The sequence below is a fragment of the Trachypithecus francoisi genome, unplaced genomic scaffold (genome assembly GCF_009764315.1).
Source record: "Trachypithecus francoisi isolate TF-2019V2 unplaced genomic scaffold, Tfra_2.0 Lachesis_group3, whole genome shotgun sequence".
Classification (NCBI taxonomy): domain Eukaryota; kingdom Metazoa; phylum Chordata; class Mammalia; order Primates; family Cercopithecidae; genus Trachypithecus; species Trachypithecus francoisi.
Window position 1 is genome coordinate 18,695,231 of NW_022681468.1, and position 25,795 is coordinate 18,721,025.

The following is a 25,795-nucleotide window of genomic DNA, read 5'->3' on the forward strand; positions in this document are numbered from 1 at the left end:
TATTTTGACATTTAAATGAGTTAATGCATGTAAAGCACTTGGAATAGTGCGTATTGTGTAATATTAACAATAAATGAGCAATTTTCATGTTACTATTATATTTTCTCCATAGGGTGCAGCTCAGTAGATGGAAGAGTAGGGTATGTGAAGAGGTTTGGTTGTGTTCTCATCCAAATCTCATTTTGAATTGTAGCTCCCATAATTTTCACATGTTGTGGGAGGGACCTGGTGGGAAATAACTGAATCATGGGGGCGGTTTCCCCCATACTGTTCTCGTGGTAATGAATAAGTCTCATGAGATCTGGTGGTTTTATAAGGGATTTTCCCTTTCACCTGATTCTCATTCTGTCTTGCCTGCTGCCAAGTGAGACGTGCCTTTTACCTTCTGCCATAATTGTGAGGACTTCCCAGCCACATGGAACTGTGAGTCCATTAAGCCTCTTTTTCTTCATAAATTTATTACCCAATCTCAGGTATGTCTTTATCAGCAGTGTGAAAACAGATAATACAATGCATTATAACAAGAGTGTTACTTTAGAATCTTGTTTTAACTTGTGTATTAGTCAGCGTGTAGGACGCTTGGGTTCTGTCCTGGTTTTTGCCATGTTTCCATATCTTGAGCAATTCCTCTATCACACTATAGATGAAAGCCTGTTTCTGTTCCTATTGCTGCATAGCCATCCCAACTTATGGGCATAAAACAAGCATTTTATTATGTTCAGATAGATTATGTGCTTCAGGGATTCATGCAGGACACAGAGGGGATGGCTTGTCTCTATTCTGCGATGTCTGGGGCCTCATCTGGGAAGATGAGTCTCACCTGGGAAATCTACAGGTGTTTGTGGGGGTTAGGGGATGGGGGCTGAAATCAATTGGCGGTATCTTGGCTCATATGGCTGGTGGTTGATTCTGGCTCTTGGCTGAGATCTTGGCGTGGCTGTTGGCTGGAACATCTGTACGTGATCACTGTGTTTCTCCACATGGGTTAGCTTGAGCTTCCTCACAGCGTGGCAGCTGGAGCCCAAGAGTGAGCATCCCAAAAGAACCAGGCAGAAGCGGTGTGGCCTTTTATTATTTAGCTTTGGAGGTCACATAGTGTCACTTCTGCTTTAGTCACAAGCCTGTCCAGATTCAAGGAGAGGGAACAGAGGTTCTATGTTCTCATGGGGGGAATATTAAAGTCACATAGTAAGGAGTATATGGGATAGGAGAGATTGTTGTGGCTAGTTTTGGTAAATACAGTCTTCAAGGAGGCTTAACCTATGGGTCACTTATGAGGCTGTCTGTCTTGAAGGATCCGGTACACATCTAAATTTGGACATGCTCTAAAATCAGGATCTCTTATATTTATTAAAGAACCCAAGTAATCTTAACCTAAGTTGTATTAAAATTCAAAGATTGACTCCTTAGAACAGCTCAGCTTTCGTTCATTTAATGGGCACGGATTGAATCTTGACTCTGTGTAACATCCTGTGCTAATTGCTGTGGGGGCATATTGAGATGCCACAAGAAGCTGGCATGCCAAAAGGTGAAGACAAATACAAGTGGCTTTCAATTAACTAGTCTCTGGAGAGACACAGGCTGCTCACAACCCCTAATGATAGTTAAAATAAAACTTATTCAGGCCAGGTGCAGTGGCTCATGCCTGTAATCCCAGCACTTTGGGAGGCCATTGTGGGCGGATCACTTGAGGTCAGGAGTAGTAGACTACCCTGGCCAACATGGCGAAACCCCATCTCTACTAAAAATACAAAAATTAGCTGGGCATGGTGGTGCGCACCCGTAATCCCAGCTACTTGGGAGGCTGAGGCACGAGAATTGCTTGAATCCGGGAGGCAGAGGTTGCAATGAGCTGAGATCGTGCCACTGCACTCCAGCCTGGGTGACAGAGTGAGACTCCACCTCAAAAACAAACAAACAAACAAACAAACACTATTCAAAACAAGACACAAACTGAGTTTAATGAAAACTTATTTAGTTAGCATTGCATTTAATGTCAGGAACACATGTTCCATTTTGTAGACTTTATTAATTACAACTACTAATTATTAAGTGCTTACTAGAGACATTCAATAATCTAAGCACCCTATGAGTATTATGTATTTAATTTGCACAATACAGTGAAGCAGTTACTTTATCATACCCATTTGATAGATGAGAGAGTGAACAGTAGAGAGGTTGTCACTGTGATGGTTAATATTGTCGACTTGATTGGATTGTAGGATGACAAGTATTGTTTCTGGGTGTGTCTGTGAGGGTGTTGTAGGGGAGATGAACATCTGAGCCAGTGGACTGGGAGAGGCAGACCCACCCTTAATCTGAGTGGGCACCATCCCCTCACCTGCCAGCATGGTTAAAAAAAAGCAGGTAGAAGAAGGTGGAATGAGCAGACTCGCTGAGTCTTCCAGCTTTCATCTTTCTCCCATGCTGGATGCTTCCTGCCCTCCAACATCAGATTCCAAGTTCTTTAGCTTTTGGACTCTTGGACTTACACCAGTGGTTTGCCAGGGCTCTCAGGCCTTTGGCCACAGACTGAAGGCTGCACTGTCGGCTTCCCTACTTTTGAAGTTTTGGGACTTGGACTGGCTTCTTTGCTCCTCAGCTTGCAGATGGCCTATTGTGGGACACCTGTGATCGTGTGAGTCAATTCTCCTTAATAAACTCCCTTTCATATATACATCTATCCTATTGGTTCTGTCTTTCTAGAGAGCCCTGACTAATGCAGTCATGCAGGCTGGCATTTGTACCCAGGGTCTCCCAGTCCCCAGGTGCATGCTCAGTGTGACAGGGCTAGTTAGTACAAAGCTGGAACCAGAATCCAGGTTCTGGATTTTCTTGTTGGTGTTCCTTCCTCTAGACTTGAGGTTTCAAATTGTTTCCCTTGAACCTTGGGTCCCCAAAAAACCTTGGGATCTGATGCAGGGATTGAGAGGAGGCAAAGCTCACATGACTCTAGGCCCTTACTCCAAAGTCCAACCAAGTAGCATGTTTTGAGGTAAATTATATTGTATTATACTTAACATATGATACATAGTATAATGCAATACTTAATACATATTTAACATATTTGTAACATATAACACACAATATCCAAGAGCAGTATGGAACACCAAAAGGTGTTTAGACTTTTAGAATAAAACCCTTCCTTCAAATGGAATTTTATATCTGTGTTTACATTTTCTGCTTAAAGTTTGAATTTTGTTTAATTCAATTGAATTTCTAATTAAAATTTAAATTTTTAAAAACCTTTTTTAAAAGTTTGCACACCTCTGACATATTCCACACTGCTGCTGGATATTTTTAGTTTAAAGATTTGACATGTAAGCAGTAGCGGGGTCATTATTTTAACTTCAGGCTCAAGGTCTCAGTCAGTAAAGTCTTTCCTACCGGCAAATCTGTATTACCTATCTCCTGTGGAAGATAACCTTCAAAGTGCCGATGTAAGCACAAATCCATAAAACTAAAAGTCAAATAAAAAAGAGAAAGAGTTTATTCCACTTTTTAAAAGTTCGGTTTGATTTAGATCTTATACCTTTTGGGTTTTCTTGACTGATTTTATACATAAATGTGTCCCAGAAAGAGTGATCCTATCGTGATCTTTGTTTCCAGTTTTCCTTTTCCACATCAACTTTTCATGGTGGAAAGTGATTAAAAGAAAAAAAAAAAAACACCTTAAAGTGTGATTATCACTCTCTTTTTTAGTAGGCAGTGGAGCTTAATAGATGCATACAGCAGTTGTTTACTCGTGATGAAAAGACGTGAATTTTCTGGCGCAAGGACATTTCTAGCTCATGTCTAAATTGCAGAGAGACCACAAGTTTGACAGAGAGCTGAAGCAGACTTTAAGAGGTAGGGGTACCACGTTTGTCTGCACAGGTTGTGCACTATGCAACTGTGAATGGTGTCTTCTGGAATTGTCTATGCGGAAGCACTGTCAGGAGGTGGTGGATTTCAGCCTCTGTTGATTTTTAAGCATGGGAGAGCTTGATATCAAGCCTCAAAGTACTAAGAAAGAAGGTATTACATGCTGTTATTTTCAAGGTAGTGGCTTTCTGTACCTGCATTGCTTTTAGTTTAGGGCATTTCTTCTGCAATCTTTGGAGGGTTCCTAGGAATAAAAAAGTAGCTGGCTTGAGACAGTGAGCAATTGTGCTTAAATGGAGGACCACGGGGATAGATGTAGTTCCCTTCATGCCAGTAGCTAATTGGCTTAGTTTGCTGATTTGTTTCAGGATATTCCCTAAAAGTAGGTGTCTTCCAAGCCTCATCTTTGGGCTTTGAGGTATGGCATGGCTATCTGCTCTCTGCTCCTACTGAACTAAATACAGTCCTGAATTCCAAATATTGAAATTTGGGATTATTGAAGGACTGTTAGTATCAAATTGAGAAACTCAAGCTAAATTTGCAAATTAATACAAAATCATGACCTGAGCTTCTCTTCCAGAGACCTTCTTGTAACAGAACTTGAAGGTGGCAGGATGTCTTGTTAGAGTATGGATTTTAGAGCTGGATGGATGCTGGGCTTATATCCTGGTTCCAGCATTTGCCTTGGGCAAGTTACTTACAACCTGTGGTTGAGGTGGTTGACTGGTTGATATCTATGATTCCTTCTGAGTAAATAACTATACTATTAGTTTTTTCATACAGTATAATTACTATGCAGCAAACGTCTTCTTCTTTGGTTTCATTCATGCATTCAAAGTATTTATTTAATGCCCACCAATGCCAGGTGCCATGCTAGGTACTGGGTATATAAGAGTGAACCAAATGAGCAGGGTTTCTGCCCTCAGGCAGTTGATAGTCTAGTGGGGAAGGTGTTAGGGATGATGGTTCATCAACAGTAAAGACGCAAATAATATCACTACAATCGTGATACTTGCTGTAACAGAGAATAATGGGGAGGACCTATGTATTAGTGGGGGTACTCTAGAGAAACAGAACCAGTAGGATACACACACACACACACACACACACACACAGAGATGTATCTTGCATATATATATGATATATATGTATATATGTACATCTGTAGGTGTGTATATGTATTATATATAATATATTACATATATATATATATAGAGAGAGAGAGAGAGAGAGAGAGAGAGAGAGAGAGAGAGAGAGACAGAGATTTATTTTAAGAAGTTGACTCAGACAATTATGGACAGGTCCCAAGATCTGCAGGTGAGTCAGCAAGCTGGTGACCCAGGAGAGCTGATAGTTTCATTCCAGTGCAAGTCTGAAGGCTTGAGAACTAGGAAAGCCAATGGTGTAATTCCCATGAAAAGCTGATGTTTCAGTTCAGGTCCAAAGGCAGAAAGAATTCTTTCTTACTTAGGGGAAGGTCAGCCTTTTTGTCCTATTCAGACCTCCAATAGGATGTGGACCACCCATGTCATGGGAGAAATCTGTTTTACTCACTCTGCTGACTTAAATATGAATCCCATCAAAAAGCACCCTCACAGCAATACCCAGAAAAATGTTTGACCAAATATCTAGGCATCCTGTAACATAGTCAAGTTGTCACATAAAATGAACTATCCTAGGCTACTTAGAGTAGCCAGAAAATGCCTCTCTGACATGGTGACATTTAAACTGAGACCCAAAGAATGGGAAGGAGCCAGCCATGGAAGAATGGGGGAGAGGCCTTCCAGGCAGAAAGAAACTGAGTGGAAACCAAGTGGAAACTGAATGGAAACTGGAGTTCAGAGGGAAAGGGGGCATGTTGTGAGATGAAATTAGAGAGGAGACAGAGGCTCTACTGTTAGACCTTGGAAGCCATGATAAGGGGCTTGCATTTTATTCTAGAGACAACAGTGAGAGGCACTGAAAAGTTTGAGCAAGGAGGAATGTGAGAGGATTTATGTTTTGAAAAGATTTTTCTGACTGCTCTGTGGAAATGAATGGGATTGGGTGAGAGTGGAAAGTGGGGAGACCTGAGAGAAGGCTATGGCTGGAGCCTAGTAGGGAGCAGGTAGCCTGGATGGAGGATCAGGGAGACAGAGGCAAGTGGATTGTTTCCAGGTCTATTTTGGAGGTAGAAATGAGAGAACTACTGGGGGGGGGGGGGGGCGGGACAGGACAAGAGAACAGAAAGTAAGGCTGCCTCTCAGGATCCTGCCTATTTGGCTTGAACAGATTGGGTGAACATTACTATCATTCTGGGAGGTGAGACTTCCTTTTTGGTTGGGTCAACTATCGAGTGCAATTTTCACTTGCTAAGCGTGAGATACACCTGAGGTATCCAATTGAAACTCAATAGTAGGCAATTGGGTGTGCGAAGCTGGAGTTCCAAGGACATTTTAGGTCTGGGTGTACAGACCTGGGAGCCATCTGCAAGTGGGTAGGGATTACACAGGGAGAGGATGTAGAACAAAAGGAGTCCAGGAAATGACCCACGAAAGTCCAGTGTTTAGGCAGAAGAAGAAGTATCTGCAGAGTGGATTTAAAAAGACCAAACGAGTGCATGTGTCTTTATAGCAGCATGATTTATAATCCTTTGGGTATATACCCAGTAATGGGATGGCTGGATCATATGGGACTTCTAGTTCTAGATCCTTGAGGAATCGCCATACTGTTTTCCATAGTGGTTGAACTAGTTTACAATCCCACCAACAGTGTAAATGTGTTCCTATTTCTCCACATCCTCTCCCGCACCTGTTGTTTCCTGACTTTTTTTTTTTAATTTTTTTCTTTTTTTTTTTTATTATACTTTAAGTTCTAGGGTACATGTGCATAATGTGCAGGTTTGTTACATATGTATACTTGTGCCATGTTGGTGTGCTGCACTCATCAACTCATCAGCTATAAAGACACATGCACACGTATGTTCACTGTGGCACTATTCACAATAGCAAAGACTTGGAATCAACCCAAATGTCCATCAGTGACAGACTGGATTAAGAAAATGTGGCACATATACACCATGGAATACTGTGCAGCCATAAAAAAGGATGAGTTTGTGTCCTTTGTAGGGACATGGATGCAGCTGGAAACCATCATTCTCAGCAAACTATCGCAGGAATAGAAAACCAAACACCACATATTCTCACTCATAGGTGGGAACTGAACAATGAGATCACTTGGACTCGGGAAGGGGAAGATCACACACCGGGGCCTATCATGGGGAGGGGGGAGGGATTGCATTGGGAGTTATACCTGATGTAAAGGACAAGATGATGGATGCTGATGAGTTGATGTGTGCAGCACACCAACATGGCACAAGTATACATATGTAACAAACCTGCACATTATGCACATGTACCCTAGAACTTAAAGTATAATAATAAAAACAAACAAAAAAAAGAAAAAATAATAAAAAAAAATAAAAAGACCAAATGAGAGAGGGTGGAGGAAAGCCTTGAGGGTGTAATATCACAGAGGCTGTAAGCAGGGAGCTTTTTAAGAAGGAGCAAGGTCTCCTGTGCAAAATGTTGCTGACAGGACAAGTGATGTGTGGCCGTGATGGTGTCCCCTGTGTAGGTAGCAGAGATCAGTAGCAGAGCACTTTCAGTGGAGTGACAGGAGAGGAAGCCCAGTAGATTTTATGCAGTTTTAGGATGGATATCACCAAGTGTATTAGTCCATTTTCACGCTGCTGATAAAGACATACCTGAGACTGGGAAGGAGAGGTTTCATTGGACTTACAGTTCTGCATGACTGGGGAGGCCTCAGGATCATGGTGGGAGGTGAAAGGCACTTCTTACATGGCAGCAGCGAGAGAAAATGAGGAAGAAGCAAAAGCGGAAACCCCTGATAAACCCATCAGATCTCTTGAAACTTATTCGCTATCATGAGAATATAATGGGAAAGATTGGCCCCCATGATTCAGTTACCTCCCCCGGGTCCCTCCCACAACACGTGGGAATTCTGGGAGATACAGTTCAAGTTGAGATTTGGGTGGTGATACAGCCAAATCATATCACCCAGTTTAGTACTTCACTACGTTTTTGGCTAATTATGTTGGGTGGGTGATGGTTGTGCTCCTCCTGTCCCTTACCTTAGAGCTGGCAGATAAAATACCAGATATCCAGTTAAATTTGAATTTCAGAAAACTTTTTTAAAAAGTATAAGTATATCCCAAATATTGCATAGGATATACTTACCCTTTAAAAATTTTTGTTGCTAATATACAAGAAAAAAACAAACAACCCCATCAAAAAGTGGGGAAAGGATATGAACAGACATTTCTCAAAAGAAGACATTCATACAGCCAACAGACACATGAAAAAATGCTCATCATCACTGGCCATCAGAGAAATGCAAATCAAAACCACAGTGAGATACCATCTCACACCAGTTAGAATGGCAATCATTAAGAAGTCAGGAAGCAACAGGTGTTGGAGAGGATGTGGAGAAATAGGAACACTTTTACACTGTTGGTGGGATTGTAAACTAGTTCAACCATTATGGAAAACAGTATGGCAATTCCTCAAGGATCTAGAACTAGATGTACCATATGACCCAGCCATCCCACTACTGGGTATATACCCAAAGGATTATAAATTATTCTACTACAAAGACACATGCACACGTATGTTTATTGCGGCACTATTCACAATAGCAAAGACTTGGAATCAACCCAAATGTCCATCTGTGACAGACTGGATTAAGAAAATGTGGCACATATACACCATGGAATACTATGCAGCCATAAAAAAGGATGAGTTTGCGTCCTTTGTAGGGACATGGATGCAGCTGGAAACCATCATTCTTAGCAAACTATCACAAGAAGAGAAAACCAAACACCGCATGTCTCACTCATAGGTGGGAACTGAACAATGAGATCACTTGGACTCGGGAAGGGGAACATCACACACTGGGGCCTATCATGGGGAGGGGGGAGGGGGGAGGAGGGAGGGATTGCATTGGGGAGTTATACATGATATAAATGATGAATTGGTGGGTGCTGACGAGTTGATGGGTGCAGCACACCAACATGGCACAAATATACATATGTAACAAACCTGCACGTTGTGCACATGTACCCTAGAACTTAAAGTATAATAAAAAAATAAATAAATAAATAAATAAATAAAAAGAAAATAGATTCTCTTAACTCTCTTTTTTATTTTATAAGAAATACTAAAAAAAATCAAATACTTCCTAGAATGGAAATTGCAATACTTCTATAAGGCTACTATGGGTAATTTTTTTTTGTCTTACTCTTATAGTCCATTTAAAATTTTTCACACTTTTTCTTTTCTTCACTTGGGATTGATTAGTTCAACCATTAGATTTAAATTGGCTATTGAGATTGTGTCTAGTCATTTGGTAGGCACGAAATAATTATTGCACACTCAATATCTCTGACTGTGGGGGCTCTAAGTTCTTCTTGCATGTAAATCCTTAATAATTACAATACAAATGAGTGAATGTAGGTAATTTAATTATCATTTCTGGGTCTAGTATCTCTTTGACATTCTGGAACCGTTACCATCAAAATGAAGTGTTGATTCTAGGTTGTCTTCATTTGAAATTATTACTCATTATCTGGTACTAATTGTTTAGTTCACAATGGTTGCTTCAGTGATATAAATCACTACACACATTATAATTTGTACAGGAATTTCTATTACTGAGTCATATGCTATCTAGATAGGGCAAAGTTTTGTTTAACATAAATAAAAGTAATTGTATAACAAAAAAGTTTCCTTGGCAATGATAATCTCTATGATTTCTCCCAGGATGATGATTCTGACTTGTGTTGTGACCCTTTGTTATTTCTGGGAAATATTATTTCTGCCGATGTATGACTGGCAGTGAACATTAAATCCTATTTGAACAAATGAAAAAAAAAAATTTTGTTGCTGTTGTTTATCTGCAATTCAGATTTCATTGGGTGTCCTGTATTTTTGTTTCCTGAATCTGGCAGCCCACATTGAATTGCACCCTTTAAAATGGCTAGAATAGGGATTTTATGTTATGTGCATTGTAACACACACACACACACACACACCCACAAATCTGGCAATTCTCCCTTAACTAAACTACCATGTAGAAGCTACCATGCAATCTATTTCTGGGTTTAGCCACAAGGGTCAATAAGAAAATCTGACCTTGAATGAAATTATTTCTGGTGATGGTTAATGCTTCTACTAAATTCCCTTAGAGCATAGGATGCTGGGCCACAGTAGGACCTCATCAAATGCTGGTTTGATAGAAACTGCATTACGTGCTGTGGGGAAAATTAGCAGCTGTTGATAACTGAATGGAAAGAAACAAACTACCCCGGTACTTGTGGTACAACTTAGAGAACACCATGGAATGGGCCTCATGGGAGGTTCTCAATGAATTGAGTGGTGTGGGACTTTTGGGCGTGCTTTTGGAACCAAGTACTTACTCCATGTGCCTGTGAGTTTGGCACCTCTCATGGCAGCCCAAGTGCAACTGGTTTCTGAGGGGCCATTAAAAATCTCCTAATGGCAGAGAACTCTCAGACATGCCCACAAATTCCAAGACAGCCAGGCTGATCATCTGCTACTTTAATTGGTTATATCAGTTTTTATGCCTTTGTTTCTCCTCCTTTCTGTGAGGTGGAGGAAACATAACCACAAGACTGTTTCCAGTGACCTCTTCAGAGGCAATTTCCAAGCAATTAAATATGGGTTGAATCCAACATGTATTAATGAATTAAATTCTGTTCCTTGGCTGAAGATTCTGTTCCTTGACTGACACCTGAACCCAGAGGTTAGATTGAACTATCTAGGAAAATGGTTTTTCTCTTGTGTTTTCCCACAAGTTTTGCTGTTTACGAAGATCTTTCATCAACACTTAGCATTCACTCACATGACAAGCTTGCGTGTGGTACTTTCATTCCACATTAATTTAGGGAACTCTACTGTGTGCCAGCATTCAATATCCAATTTGTCTTAGATTTTCGAATAGCATCCCATGATTTTATAACTGGGGAGTTCCTTGAATGGAAATATGTTTACAGCAACTGCTTAATTGTGCCTAACCTATCACATAAAGACTCTGCTTTGGTAACAGATTTGGTTCTGAGGGTCTAGGATGAAGGGACCCTTCTCATATGGGGAAGATGGGATTAATCCTTGAAAATGATGCTGAAGCCAACTTCTGTACCAGTATAGCAGCTTGGCAGACTTCTGTATGATCCATGTAAGGGTCTGTTTGCTCTCTGAGATTTTGGGTGCCTTCTCTAGCCCCTGAGTGCTGGGCCTCTTCTGAATTCCATAGGGGTGGAGGTGAAGGTTCTGCCGGCTCTTGCCCACACCCAATTCATCCATTCCTGGACAGCAGGGATTCTGCTCATTACCTTGGTGCCCCGGTGCCTGAAGCACAATAGGCCCTCAGCAAACATTTGTTGAATTCATACCATGAACATTAATTGAGCTCTTTTTATACACTATGCACTGGGATTGGGACTATGGAAAATTTAGAGATGAAAAGGTCCAGCTTCAAGGGGCATCTAGAGGAACTTACCCTCTAGCAGAAGAAATCGCTAATGAGAAAAGGTATTTTGGGGAGTGGAGTGAGGTGTTGGTCTAGCTGGCAGGTTCAGCCTATGCTCAGTAGCTCTCTGGTATGGAAAATTCCTCAGAATGTTGATTCAGCTGTAGATTTCTCTGGCAGCACTGACTCTTGCCTTCTTTTGGCCACATTTTATTTCCCAAACCTAGGTGTTACTGGGAAGACACTGAGCTGTTTTATTGAAGAGAATCGACTTCCCCAATTTTTAAGTAAGTCTGTTGATTCCTTGAAGACTTCACTAATCAGAGTTATGAATATTTCAAAAACACTTCCCAGTCTTCAGATGAATGGATTTGTAGGTTTTCTACATTGCTGTCTCCCTAGCCCCATGAGGAATAATGTGGGTATCCTTTTCCCTTTTAGATTTCTCTCTTTCTCTAACCTGCACCCACTCCCAGCCTCTGATAGACACATTTGCAGTAAATCACAGAAATGTTGCTGATGTCAGCAGCACTGATATGCATTAGAGGAACCACTTCAGAGGAAATTACTCAGAGGGTGATGCTGAAATGCAAAGCTGTTTGGTAGGGTATTTTGTAGAAACTGTTTTCTCCCTTTGATGGATCTTGTTTATTTATTTATTTTTTTGACTTAGTAGTCACAGTGAAGGAAGAACCATCCAAATGTTTTTTTTTTTTTTCTTTTTTTTTTTTTTCTCCATTTAAGTTTTGTGTAGGAGGTTTTGGTGACTCTGAAATGAACCAAGAGCACTGAGCAGCTACATTGACAAATGGAGATGGCTGAGGCTGCTTGCAAAACACAGTGTGTTGGGGTGTGGCGCCTCCATGTCAGTGACCTGGGGAAAGGCAACAGTGAAGGCCCACCTCATTCTACAGAAATGGTTTAAAAATATACATATGATACCTCACTTTTGATGCACACAGACTCTGCTGTTTAAATGCTTTCAGTGGACAATCCTTTTGTAAAGTACACATCTATCTTGTAGAGTAGGATTTCTGTATACGATCTCAGGTTCGTTTATAGGGAGGTACCCCTGGATGTCTTCATGACATTTATCATGACACCTGTTGCTGAGCAGAGAAAGAGGGCAGGACTACCATGGGGCATCAAGGGCCATTTGAAGAAGGAAGTGGTGGACTGAGAGTGATAGCGACCCGTGAGGCTGCCTGGCTTCTGTAGCAGTGTTCAGCAGCCTGTGACTCTGAGCAGAGAGAAGTAATATTATACAGGGATATTTTCAGGTAGCTCCAGGAAAAGACAAAAGAGGAGGAAGTTGAGTCTGTTAGCTAAAGAGCAGTGTTGAATATGGGATCCAAGCTGGGTGGAGAAGAGAAAGAGAACACAGGGAGGGTAGGATGACAGGAGAAAGTAGAGGCAGGGCATGATGTGGGAGCAATGAGGGTAGCAAGCTGGAAAGAGAGGATGCTCTAGTCAATGTCTTAGTGTGCCTTAGGGCCGCTATAATGAAATACCATAGAGTGAGTAGCTTTTGCACAACAGAAATTTATTTCTTATGGTTCTGGAGGCTGGAAAGATCAAGATATCAAGGCAGACTCAGTGTCTGGTAAGGATCTGCTGCCTGGTTGACAGACAGCTGTCTTGCTTCTGTGTCCTCACTTGGTGGAAGGACCAAGAGACCTCTCTGGGTTCTCTTTTATAAGGGCATGAATCCAATTCATGAGGGCTCAGCCCTCACTGTCTAATCACCCCCAAAAGCCCCCATCTCCTAATCCCATCACATTGGGGGTTAGGTTTCAGTGTGTGAATTTTGGGGGACACAAAAATTCAGACCATAGTAGTCATAGCTTCAACTATTTCTTAGTATTTCTGAGACAGTTCTTGTGATCATAAGGCTTAGGGTGTGGCCATGGGGAGACTCAGCTGCAGTGGAGCTGTTGGAGCTGTGCCAAGGTCACCCAGATCCATTTTCTTCTGTGCATCTGTCCTCTAGGTTCTTGGGGCTTCTCTCTTTCTGGCCTGTACCTACAGCCTTTTTCAGAGAACTCTCCTTGGTCTACTGGAGCCTGTTTTCAGGATGTTTCTAGGAGGTTTTTTTTTTTTTTTGGAGATGGAGGATGGAGTCTCCCTCTGTCACCCAGGCTGAAGTGCAGTGGCACAATCTCAGCTCACTCCAACCTCCACCTCCTAGGTTCAAGCCATTCTCCAGCCTCAGTCTCCCAAGTAGTTGGGATTACAAGCATGCATCACTGTGCCTGGCCTTTTTTTTTTTTTTTTTTTTTTTTTGTATTTTTAGTAGAGCTGGGGTTTCACCATGTTGGCCAGGCTGGTCTCAAACTCCTGACCTCAGGTGATCCCCTGCCTCCGTCTCACAAAGTGCTGGGATGACAAGCACGAGCCACTGCGCCTCGCCATCCTAGTAGTTTGTATCACCCACTCCCTCATGGTTTCTCTGGAAGCATCTCTTAAATAAATAACTCACAAACAAATTCTCATCCAGGATCTGCTTCTGGGATACCTGCTCTGAGTCAGTGGTTGAGATGGAATGGAGATGATGGCAATGGTGATAAGTTCAAGGAAATGGGAGGCTTGGGTCTTGGCTGGGTTGTGTGTGGGATGCTGAAGTCACTTAGAAGGGAAACAGGACCCAGAGAGAAGGCTGCGGGAAACCGAGGGAGCAGCCAGGTCTACCACTGATGGCCACGGAGAAGAGTAGGAAGTGGAGGAGCCAGAGGGCTGGGCTCTCAAAGGAACTGCGGGTTTGACACAAGAATGTGGGGTATTGGTTTTCCAGGACAGTGTGACCCTGATGTTGTGAGTGAGGGAGACTGTACAGCCCCTACCCCAGAGTCATACTCAGAGCACAGTGTCCTCAGGAAAAGCCCAGGTATCAGGAGAAAAGGCGCAGGAAGGGACCCTGAAGAGACTGGGGACATGAGGGTGTCTTCAGATCTTCAGCAGGGGCCCCTGAGGCATCTCTGGAATGGTTCATGGTAGGGGTGAGGGGAAGGATGGATCAGAGGGGAGGAGGCTGAGAGCAGAGGAGAGATCAAAGATCAAATCTCCATCAAGTGACCTCAGTGGCCTCACACTTCCCAGAATTGGTCCCTTCAGACCCGGTGGAGGGAGTCTGGATGTGGGGTGTGGAGATTGGTAGTACTCCTGGCCCACAGTGGGCATGCATTGGTTGAATAAACAAATGAATGACACATCAAGTTTGTAGATGCCCCGCCTTTTCATCATTCTAAACCATTGTCACTTCCATGTATTTTATGGCCTGATAAATATGGAATTAATCGAAGTACCTCTAGCTACTTGTTATCACCATTATTGGATGGGACAAAGCGAACAGATTTCCTAAAGTTAGGGAATTATACAATAGGACATGTTATGGACTTGAGCCATAAGATCTATTTTCTTTTTTTTTTTTTTTAAGATAGAGTCTCACTCTGTCACCCAGGCTAAAGTGCAGTGGTGCAATGTTGACTCACTGCACCCTCCACCTCCCAATTCTCCTGCCTTAGCCTCCAGAGTAGCTGGGATTACAGTGTGCACCACTATACCTAGCTGATTTTTGTATTTTTAGTAGAGACGGGGTTTCAGCATGTTGGCCAGGCTGGTCTGGAAAGGATCTTTCTAATAGGTCAAAAAATATTTTTCAGTTTTGCTTTCTGCTGAAGATCTACAGATCCACAGTATAACTACTTATGATCTGTTTGCTTGTGACTGCAGATACTGAAGGATTTTGCTGGGGAGGGAGAAGAGTGTGTGGAGGAAGAGGGCAGGGCTGGAGAAGTGAGATGAGCTCTGAGCACACGGGACACTGGAGGCCAGGGAAAGAACCATGGTGGTGCTTGTTGGGTTTTAACAGGTGCAAGCTGGGAATTTCAGAAGGCTCACCTGGCTGCGGAGTGGAGCCTGGGGCGGGGTGGGGGGGTGAGGAGACCCCTCCAGGAGCCTGTGAGGAGAGATAACTGCTTTTGACAAGACACTTGGGAAAGACATCTGGAAGGAATGGTGCTGACAATAGGATTTAAAACCCTTGGCCCCAGGGAAAGGAGATATTTTGAGAATTATGACTGCTTATATTATTTTTAATCCCAAGAGGAGGAAAAGGTCTTTCCTGTATAAAGCGCGCTAGTTAATTTAAATTGTGGAGGAAAAAACTTAGGGCAAGAGACAGAATATGATATTCAGGAAGCATTTTGGAAGAAGACACAAGGACCCCCAGCTGTGGCTGTGTGCACCTTTAGGGCCTTGATCGTGGAGGCAGGATAAAGGAGTCCATCTTGTCAATATGGCGGAGTCAGAGTCTATTGGGAGAATCATGAGGTAGGCAGCTCTAATCCCAAAAGATGGTGGTCCAGTCGGATATGCCTGGGCTGCTCTGACCAGCTCAGCACACACAAGGAATAGCTCTGGTCCTGGGCAATTTGTGCTGTGGGTCGGAGGGTGAGAGTTCATTTGATCGGAACAATAAAGACATCCCACCTGCTACTAGGAGCAACCAAAAATGTTCAGAAGTTCTGGAATAGGGATGCTGCTGAGCAGGGTTTCCTGGCAGCAAGAGAGAGAAAGTGGTAAAAACAGCAAAATGCTGCTATGGTATAGTACTGAAGTCATTAGGCACACACTGAGACTTACACTGTGAGTAAGGCCTTGTGAATGGTGCTGGAGACGGAGACTGGGATAAGATCTGCCATCTCTGATGTTGACGCCCAGCCCGGTTCTCCCCTTTTCCTCTCTAGTTTTTCTTTCTCTTTCGTGCATCCCCCTCCATTTGCTGTCCCTTAAATGTTGCTCCCTTGAGCATCATCTTTTACTCTCTTCTCATTTTACATCTCCCTCTGGACCACTTCATCCAGTCCTGTGGCTTCAGTACCACTTACATACTCATCACTCTTAAATCTAGGGAGTCAGCTAGATTATTCCCCTGAGTTCTGGTCCCTTATGCCTCATGTTAACTGGGTAGCTCCACCGGCATGGGCTATAAGAGCTGCAAACCTAACTCTCCTGCATTTTCTGTCTTGGAGAGCACGATACTCTTATAAGCTTATAAGAGTCATCCCAGACGCCTCCCTTCTTCCTTTGCATCCATCACTAGGACCTGCACATTTTACTTCCTTAACACCCCTTGTCTCTGACTCCTCCTCTGCTGCTGCCTGAGTTGAGGCCTCATAATACATTCCAGTAAACTCCTACCCACAACCCCCACAGACGATCTCTCACTTGCTCCATGTCTTTTACGCATTGCTGCCAGAGTCAGCTTGCTAAACCCAGGCCTGACCCCATGGCTCTTCTCCGTGTGTTAGCCTTGATGGCTTTCCATGTTCATTAATAAGACCAACAAGAGCCACGCTCTCTCCTCTGCTTGTCTTTGCAGCTTTATTTTGATGTAGCCATCTTCACACCCTCTAGTCCTGACACGCAGACCTGGTGTAATTTCCCAAATGCCCCAGGCTGATTCGTGGCTGAGTGTCTTTGTATCAGTTGCCCCCTCTTGCTGTTCTGCCTTCCTCTCCACCTCCTTCTGCCCTCTCGCAGACACCTAATGCCCTTTCCACACCAGTGGGCACCTTGTCTTTGCATTCTTGTCTCCTCTTAGGTGGCATTGACACTCCCTCTTCATGTCTTTCTGTCACACCTCTGTGAAGCACAGCATCTGCACGCTTTGTTGCATTTGCTTGCATAGATCACATAGTTTTCTTCACCTCGTAATAATGTGGACAGCTTACGTTGATTGAGGACTTACTTTGAACAAGGCATTGAGCAACATGCCCTAGATTTTATGTTAAATCTTCCCAATAGTGCTCCTGCTTCTGTCCCTTTCCAGGGAGGAGGAAGGAGGCTTGGAGAGAGGACTGTCTTTTAGGAGCCCTGCCCAGTGTTTCCTGTGAGGGTGGGGCCATCTTGGAAGGTAAACCTATGGTAGGGGTAAGCTGGGTGACTGTTGAAGTCCAACCTTCCCCCTTCTTCCTCTAACCCTGATAACCTTATTCTCTGGGCCCTGTCTGCTGGTGGAAAGGCTTCTGACTTTTTTTTTTCCATGCCTTTGGTTTATAAATACAAGAAGAGATTTGGGGAAAGATCAGGGGAAATTGTCGAGCTTGCAAGTCCTGAGAAAGAAGTCACTGCTCCTTTAAGTCTCATGTGAACCCCTTGTTCTCTCCCCAGCCTGTGGGGTGAAAGAAAAGCCCTTCAGTCTTTTGGGTCCTCAAATCCCAGTTTATGCAGTTTGGCCCCAGTCAGAGGGACCCTAGGAAGGCAGATTCAGGATAAATTCTGCCTGTCTTCCACCAGAGAGGGGACTCACCAAGTGTGACTCATGCTGTTCAATAGAACTTTTAACATCTAACAAGTATTTTGTACCCTTGAGTAAAAGAGAGTCTTGTAGCTCTTCATGAAGAGAACAAGAAAGGCCAGAACTGAATGTTTGGAGCCCAGTGAAGTAGAATACTGCCCTGTCTCCTGTCTGTCCACTCTAGCACTTGTACAAACCATGAAGAACTCGCCTTGGACTGTTCACTTTTTGAGAACTTTAAAACCTCGACTCTGGATTTCTGCCTGGGGAAAAAACCGCAATAGTGCCAGGGGTGCTTCCATATGCAGGATTAACTCTGCAGTCAAAGTTTTTGTTGGACAGGTGTGTGAACTTGATATCATAAATGCTGGCCCGAAGCAAATGGAAGAATGGATGAATGAACAAATTCAGGAATGGAACAAACTATAACCAGGGGTCTCCTAGTTGTAGGTTCTCTACTAAACTTCGCATTGAGACACAAAGGAAGGGTATCTTATAATATAATGGGGGTGAGCAGTCAGCTTGGAGGTGGGGGCATGTGAGGTGGGTTTTGACGTTTGCGAAGGAATTGACCAAAAAGAAAGAGTCAAGAGGTGAAAAGAATCTGGGAATCAAGACCTGTTTCTCTGGGACAGGTGTGAGCAGGTCTGGGTGCTGCTGGGTTTTTGTTGGGGCAAAGGTTGCTTGTGGGGGCGTGGCAGTGGGTGAGGCCCGGGAGATAGGCAGGCACCAGGTCCTGGAAGGGAGAGTCGGAGAGCAGGGCATGGAGGCTGCACCTTGCTCTGAATCTTGGTGGTACCTTCAGAGGATCATTAGCAGGGGTCCGGGTGATCACATTGACACCTGAGAGAGCAACACGCCATGTACGTGGCTGGGATGTGGAGGGCGGATTTAAGGGGGACAGGACTGAAGCCTGTCACAATGATTCAGGTGAGAGAAGATGGGGTTCTGGACTAAGGGGACAGGAAAGGACAGATGCGAGATGAGGTGGCAGGCAGTTCTAGCTCCCTCTGCCCCCCAGCCTGCCTTGTTTCCTCTTCTCATGGCTCCACAGGATCTCAGTCATTTCATCACAGCCTGATCTCTTCCATCTGGAAGTGCAGCCTGAAGTTTTGAAGAGAGCAGGGAGCAATGCTTCGCCCAAAGGGAGAACCTCTCCTCATTTTGGGACCACGGCTTGCTCACTTAGTGCATACAGACTTAGTGTTACTGCCATTCTTACTGGGATCAGCTTGATCGCCTTTAAGGTAGGGCTGTCCCGTGGAAACAAGGAAAGCATGATTTGGTTATTGGGGTATCTGGAATCAGAGGCAGCAAAGACTCTGCTGTAAGAGCTGCTGGGACAACTGGAGGCTGGTGTGGGTGGAGCACCCGAGGTGGAATCCTGCACTCCTGCTCTTTCCTGCCCTCTTCCTAACACCCTCCCTCCCCAGCAGCCTGAAGGCTGCCTATGCTTCTCCAGGCTGAGCTGTAACCTGGGACTCTTTGGAAGCGCTGAGCCATCAGTGCAGGTGGCCCTGGAATGATTCCAGACCTGGAGTAGGGGTGGGAGGTCGGCTGTGGGGCAGGGGCAGGTGAAAGGAGGGTGTCCTTTCCCTCTCGCCAGGGAGTCTGCAGTCACAGTCGCACTTTGCCTGGGTCAGTAGGCAGCGTCATGCTGCTGTGTGACAGTGGCACTGAGACAGCTGCATTTCAGGTTTCCAAGAGACTCTGAACCTTTGGAATGCCATTTGTTTCAGGTGACGTGGAGGAGTGGAGGCACTCAGGTTAGGTGTCTGAAGACGGATTCAAGGATGCCGCTGCTTGTTAGCTTATCATGGGTTGCTCAATGTCACTTCTCTGGCCCATAGTTTCCTCATCTGTCAATAGGGGCAGATAATGATCATTGCCTTATACAGAAGGTTTGGTGAAGATAAAAACAGGTTCACTGGCTGGGTGCAGTGGCTCACACTTGTAATCCCAGCACTTTAGGAGGTCGATGCCAGCAGGTCGCTTGAGGACAGGAGTTTGAGACCAGCCTGGACAATGTAGTGAGACCCCGTCTCTACAAAATATTAAAAAAGTAGCTGGGCATGGTGGCGTATATCTGTGGTCCTAGCTACTGGGGAGGCTGAGGTGGGAGGATAGCTCGAGCCCAGGAGTTTGAGGTTACAGTGAGCTATAATTGTGCCACTGCACTGCAGCCTGAGCAACAGAGCAAGACCCTGTCTCAAACAAAACAAAGCAAAACAAAAACAGCTTCATGCATGTGTAAGATCTTTGTTAATTCTTCCATTAACTCTGAAGGCAGGATGTGTCTTATTAATTTATGTAGCTCCAGTGCCAAACGCAGTGCCAGGCAAACTCAGTTGTTTGTTGATTGAACGAATGAATGGATGGTGCAGTAATATCTGTGGGGCCTGAGAAAGCCTGAGTAATGTAAATTTATTAAGAGCTTGTTCAACCATGAAAAAGCCGATTTCCACGTGCCCTTCCGTATAACCCACATTTAGATGAAAATGAAATATGTGCTGATATTCTTTTTTTTTTTTTTCCTTTTGAGACAGAATTTCACTCTTGTCACCCAGGCTGGAGTGCAATGACACGATCTCGGCTCACTGCAACCTCCACCTCCCTGGTTCAAGTGATTCTTCTGCCTCAGCCTCCCAAGTAGCTGGGACTACAGGTGCACATCACCATGCCGGGCTAATTTTTATATTTTTAGTAGAGCCGGGGCTTCACCATGTTGGCCAGGTTGGTCTCGAACTCCTAGCCTCCCAAAGTGCTGAGATTACAGGAGTGAGCCACTGCGCCCAGCCAGGCAGATATTCTTGAGGAAACATTTTAAAATGAAAACTAGCAGAAAGGATATTATTTTTCAACATTTCCTTTCTCATCACTTCTTGGCAGCACTTTTGCTGCCCGGTACTCTTCTGTTGGAGCTGTGAAGTGTGATAGGCCATTACTTTATAGTTCCATTCATTATTGGTACGTTGTGAAGGAAAGAACTCCACCACCTTTCGGAAACTGAAGTGGTCAATCTCACAGACTGGAAAATGTTTTTATGCCTATTTGAAACAAATGTCATTCCTCTTTTTTGGGATAAAAGGACCCTTTCCCCCTGGAATTGCTGTGTTTCCTCTTCCTGTTCCTGCACTCTGCAGAACTGACTTCGAAGTCAGATGATTCCCTTCTCAATCTGGCTTCTCTCTTTTGGGCCACTTAACATTGACTTAGCCATTGAACCTGTCTGGGTCTCAGTTTCTTTGTCTGTGAAGTGGGGCTGTGTTGGGCATGAGCATGCATCTACAGGCCTCTAACTGGAGGGAGTGTCGGTGATCAGGGCCCTGGCTGCTGCCCTGAAGTCCACGGCTGGGCTTGCACTGCGGGTACATTGCTCCGGTCTGCTGCCAGCTGGTGTCTGTGCTCAGCACGGATACCATGGTAGGATTGTTTCTGGGAGACGCAGAACTCCTCAGACAGCTGACTTCAGCTCGAGAACTCCTTGATGGGCTTGCTAAACTTCCTTAGGCTGGAAGATGCTTACCTCCTCCTTCCTTCTTTCCTTCTTTTTCCAGGGGTCAGACTTACATAGAATCTAGTGGCTGCTCTCGCCTCCCCAACTCCCTCTCATTTTCTCTCACACATGCATTCCCCCTAATCAAATTCATGCACATTTAATCCCTTCTTGGCATCTGCTTCTGGGAGCATCTACCTGGACTCATGCAATGTGATAATTCCTTGTAGTGAGGACCGAATGCAGTGATGTAAGCAGAATGTTTGTCAGAGTGACAGCATGAGTAAGTGCCCAGTAGGCCATCAGGGCTCCTGTCACCTTCACCACCATCAGCATCACCATCCTCATCACCATCTGGCCAAGTTTGCTTCTTTGTTGGTTCCAGGCACAGAGACCTCCAGTGGTTCATTCCAGGTCACAAGGCAACTTTGTATTAGGGTGAGAACAACTATGGCTTCTAAGGGGAAGAAATGGATTAATGAAAATACCATTTAAAAATTTATCCAATTTGGCTGAGTGCAGTGGCTCACATCTGTAATTCCAGAACTTTGGGAGGCTGAGGCAGGCAGATCACTTGAGGTCAGGAGTTCAAGATCAGCTGGCCAGCATGGTGAAACCCTGTCTCTACTAAAAATACAAAAATCAGCTGGGCATGGTGGTGCACGCCTGTAGTCCCAGCTACTTGAGAGGCTGAGGCACGAGAGTAGCTTGAACCCGGGAAGTGGAAGTTGCAATGAGCCGAGATCATGCCACCACTGCACTCCAGCCTGGGTGACAGAGCAAGACTCCATCTCAAAAAAAAAAAAAAAAAGAAAAAAAGAAAAGAAAAAAATTTATCCAACTGCAGCACAATCCAGATCCGTTTCTAGCCATTGAGATGTGCAGTCTTCTTTGCCAAAACAACCAACTCGATCTTTAGTGAAATGCACAAAAAGTTTTGTAATATTCTGAGATCTCTGCCTGTACTCCTGACATCTACAAATATACTCCAGCCAGTAGACCAGGGCTGCTCATTTGCTGTTCCTGAGAACCCTGTGGACGTTTAGAAAAAAAGGTGGCTGCTATTATTCACATTTCACAGTAAGCAAACAGAGAAACTAAGTGACAGTTTCGAGGTCATGCAGTCACTGATGAGTTTGGGACTAAAACTCTGGTTTTTGCTCTGATGCTTTGGAAGCTCAGGAATGGGTGGATTCTGTTCAAACTCTGCCCTAATGGACAGTCTTTTAGCAAACTGGCACCAGGACCTGGCCTGAAGAGACCTTTCTCACGCCCAATTCTGCCCAGCTTCAGGGATGCTAGAAGCTTGGGAAGCATCCATGATGCAGCCAGTGGAGGAGACCAGCCTCCACTCACCTCCATGCTTATGCCATTGCATATCAGCTGATGAAGCTTTCAGCTAATGTTGGTTACCTGGTGCTGTGGAGCACATTCCTTAAGCTGACTGGCAAGCCCCTGAGGCTGGGAGGGACTGTGCCTTATCCCAACCGTACCACACCCCTTTGTGCCCATACAGCATTAAATAAATGTATTTATTTATTTGTTTGTTTGTTTTTGAGACGGAGTCTTACTCTGTTGCCCAGGCTGGAGTGCAGTGGCGCGACCTCAGCTCACTGCAAGCTCCGCCTCCCAGGTTCACGCCATTCTCCTGCCTCAGCTTCCGAGTAGCTGGGACTACAGGCGCCCGCCACCACGCCCAGCTAATTTTTTGTATTTTTAGTAGAAACAGGGTTTCACCCTGTTAGCCAGGATGGTCTTGATCTCCTGACCTCGTGATCCGCCCACCTCGGCCTCCCAAACTGCTGGGATTACAGGCGTGAGCCACCACATCTGGCCGCATAAATGTTTGTTTTTGAGAGTGCTGGTGATTCCGATGGGGCTTTTGTGTGAAGGACTTATCACCACCACCAGAAAACAACATTTGCTCTATGCCAGGCACAATGCCAAGAAATTGAGATCCAATGATTAAAAGATGAACTTTCTGACTCCAAGAAGTTGGTAGGGTAGTGGGGAAGATCGACACGCTGAGCCTGCCTGGAAGAGCAGGACGACTTCATAGAGGAGGTGGCTTTTGGCTGAGACTAAAGAGGATGGGAGTTTTCCAGGCAGATGAGGGTGGGGAAGGGGTAACTGGCTGAGAGGACAACACCTGCAAAGGTGTGGAGGTGTGAACGGAGCACTGCTGTGTTTGAGGACCTGCTTTCAGTATTGCTGGAGTGCCAAACTGTTTGCCATTTGACGCTGCTCATCCACGTTGTCTGTGTGGTTTGGATGTGCCAGCATTCCTTCCACCCTTCATTCACTTATTCCACCATCATTGATTGTCTGCCCACCATGTGCCAGGCACTGTGCAAAACATTAGGGATGCAGAGGTGAGGGGTAGACAGGGTGCCTGCCCTCATGGAGCTTTCTGTCTAATGGGAGTGCTGGACAAGGGTGCAGGCTCTATTAGCAGCACAGCATAGTGAGTGCTGGGCAAGGGAGAAGTATTAGTGTGTTCTCCTGCTGATAATAAAGACATACCTAAGACTGGGTAATTTATAAAGGAAAGAGGTTTAATGGACTCACAGTTCATATGGCTGGGGAGGCCTCACAATCATGATGGAGGGTAAATGAGGAGCAAAGTCGCATCTTACATGGCAGCAGGCAAGAGAGCATGTGCAAGGGAACTCACCTTTATGAAACCATCAGATCCTGTGAGACTTATTCACTATCATGAGAACAGCACGGGGAAAAACCCGCCCCCATGCTTCAATTACCTCCCACTGGGTCACTCCCCCAACATGTAGGGATTATGGGAATACAATTTAAGGTGAGATTTGGGTGGGGACACAGCCAAACCATATCAGGACACCTGAACTAATGGAGGGCAGATTAGTTTCCTGGGGCTTCCATAGCAAATTGCCACACATATAGTGGCTTAAAGCAACACTAATTTATGATTGTATGGTTCTGGAAGTCAGAAGTTCAAAATCAGCCTCACTTGGCCAAAAGCAAAGGGTAAGCAGTACAGGTTCCTCCAGGAGGCTCTAGGGGAGGATCCTTCCCTTGCCTTTTCCAGCTTCTAGAAGGACCACATTTCTGGACTCAAGGCTGCATCACTCCAACCTGTGCTTCTGTCCTCATATCCCCTCTCTCTCGTGCCCTCCTGCTTCCTTCTTATAAGAACTCTTGTCATTATATTGAGCCCAACCGTGTAATCCAAGGTCATCCCCCATCTCAACATTCTTAATCACATCTGCAAAGTCCCTTTTGCCATGTAAGATAACATTCATCTATGTCTTGGGGATTCGGATGTGGACCTCCTTTTGGGCCATTATTCTACCTGCCTCCAAGGCAGGAAGAGAGAAGGTGCTCCCGGAAGTGATATTTAATCTGAGATTTCTGGGTCAGAAGCTAGATACACATGGAAGCAGGGAGACCCCTTGGGAGGCTGCTGGGCTGGTCCAGGCAAGATGTGACAGTGGGCTGGATGAGGCTGCTGGCCATAGGGGTGGGGGAAGGTCCAAGGGATGAAATAGTGAGGAGGCAGAATGAATGGGAGATGTGGGCAGTGGTAAAAGAAAGCCACCCAAGGCAAGGCTCACCTTCTCGGCATCCACAGGAGCAAGGGGGAAAGTGAATGCAGCGTCTTTAGGGAAAGGTTAGCAAGAACATAATGCCCAGGTTGTTGATTCTAATGTATAGCTCTTTCAATCAAGATTCCAGACAATTTTGCGTTTGTGTAAATCTGAGGGAAATTTAATATGGAGTGATTTTATTGGATTGGATAATACGCCATAAAAGACTGACGTTCAGCTCGGTTTCCAAAGAGAGAAACTGATTCCAAGGCCCTAGGAGGAGAGGCAGATGTTTACAAACTTAGATTCTTCTAAGCCACCACCCCTACAGCCAGTTGGTTTGAACAGGGAGTAACGTGGCCTGCTTTTTGACTTTTCCAACAGTGATTGATCAGTTTAACTCCCCGCTGGAGTGGGACTGTTTACCCCACTTAGGTAATTAGGTTTATCATCTCCTAATACCTTCTTTACGCAACAGCCAGCCTGCACCGTGACAGGGACTGTAAGAAGAACTGGAATAATAAAGGGAGAAAAACACTGAAGTAGATGGCCGTTCACTGTTGCACAAGACATTTCTGTGACGCCTGATAGCATTGCGTGTGCGTCACAACCCCAGACTTCCTGCCATCGCAGAAAAGCCTCCAGCTGACCCTATTTATTTCCGAAGTAATGAAATTACCCTACCGAGAACAGGGACCTTAGAGAATTCTGTGTGCTTCAAAAACCAGGAAACATCTTCTTTCCAATGACATCTTATTGGAAAACAATAGAAGAAAAATTCTATTACTAGTAGATCAGGAGTGGTTATGCCTAAGTCACATCTTCTATTAAGATACAATAAGCTCATCCTTTTTTCCTTTGTTTTGTGACAAGAGGACTTTTTAAGTCTCTAGACGTTCATCTCTTCTCTGCTTTTGGTATCACCACCCCTTGGTAGTAGTTGGGTAGCCCTCTCCTATTTACTTCCTCTCCAAGTTCAACAACATATTTGTTTTTAAATCTGGTGATTTGTTGTGTTTCTTACATATT

At 44.5% G+C, this 25,795-nt stretch overlaps 1 protein-coding gene across 1 annotated transcript in view; it reads left to right on the forward strand.

The window, feature by feature from the left end:
* KCNK10 (potassium two pore domain channel subfamily K member 10) overlaps positions 1 to 25,795 on the forward strand; it is a 148,770-nt gene that overhangs the window by 39,315 nt on the left and 83,660 nt on the right. The window lies entirely within an intron of this gene.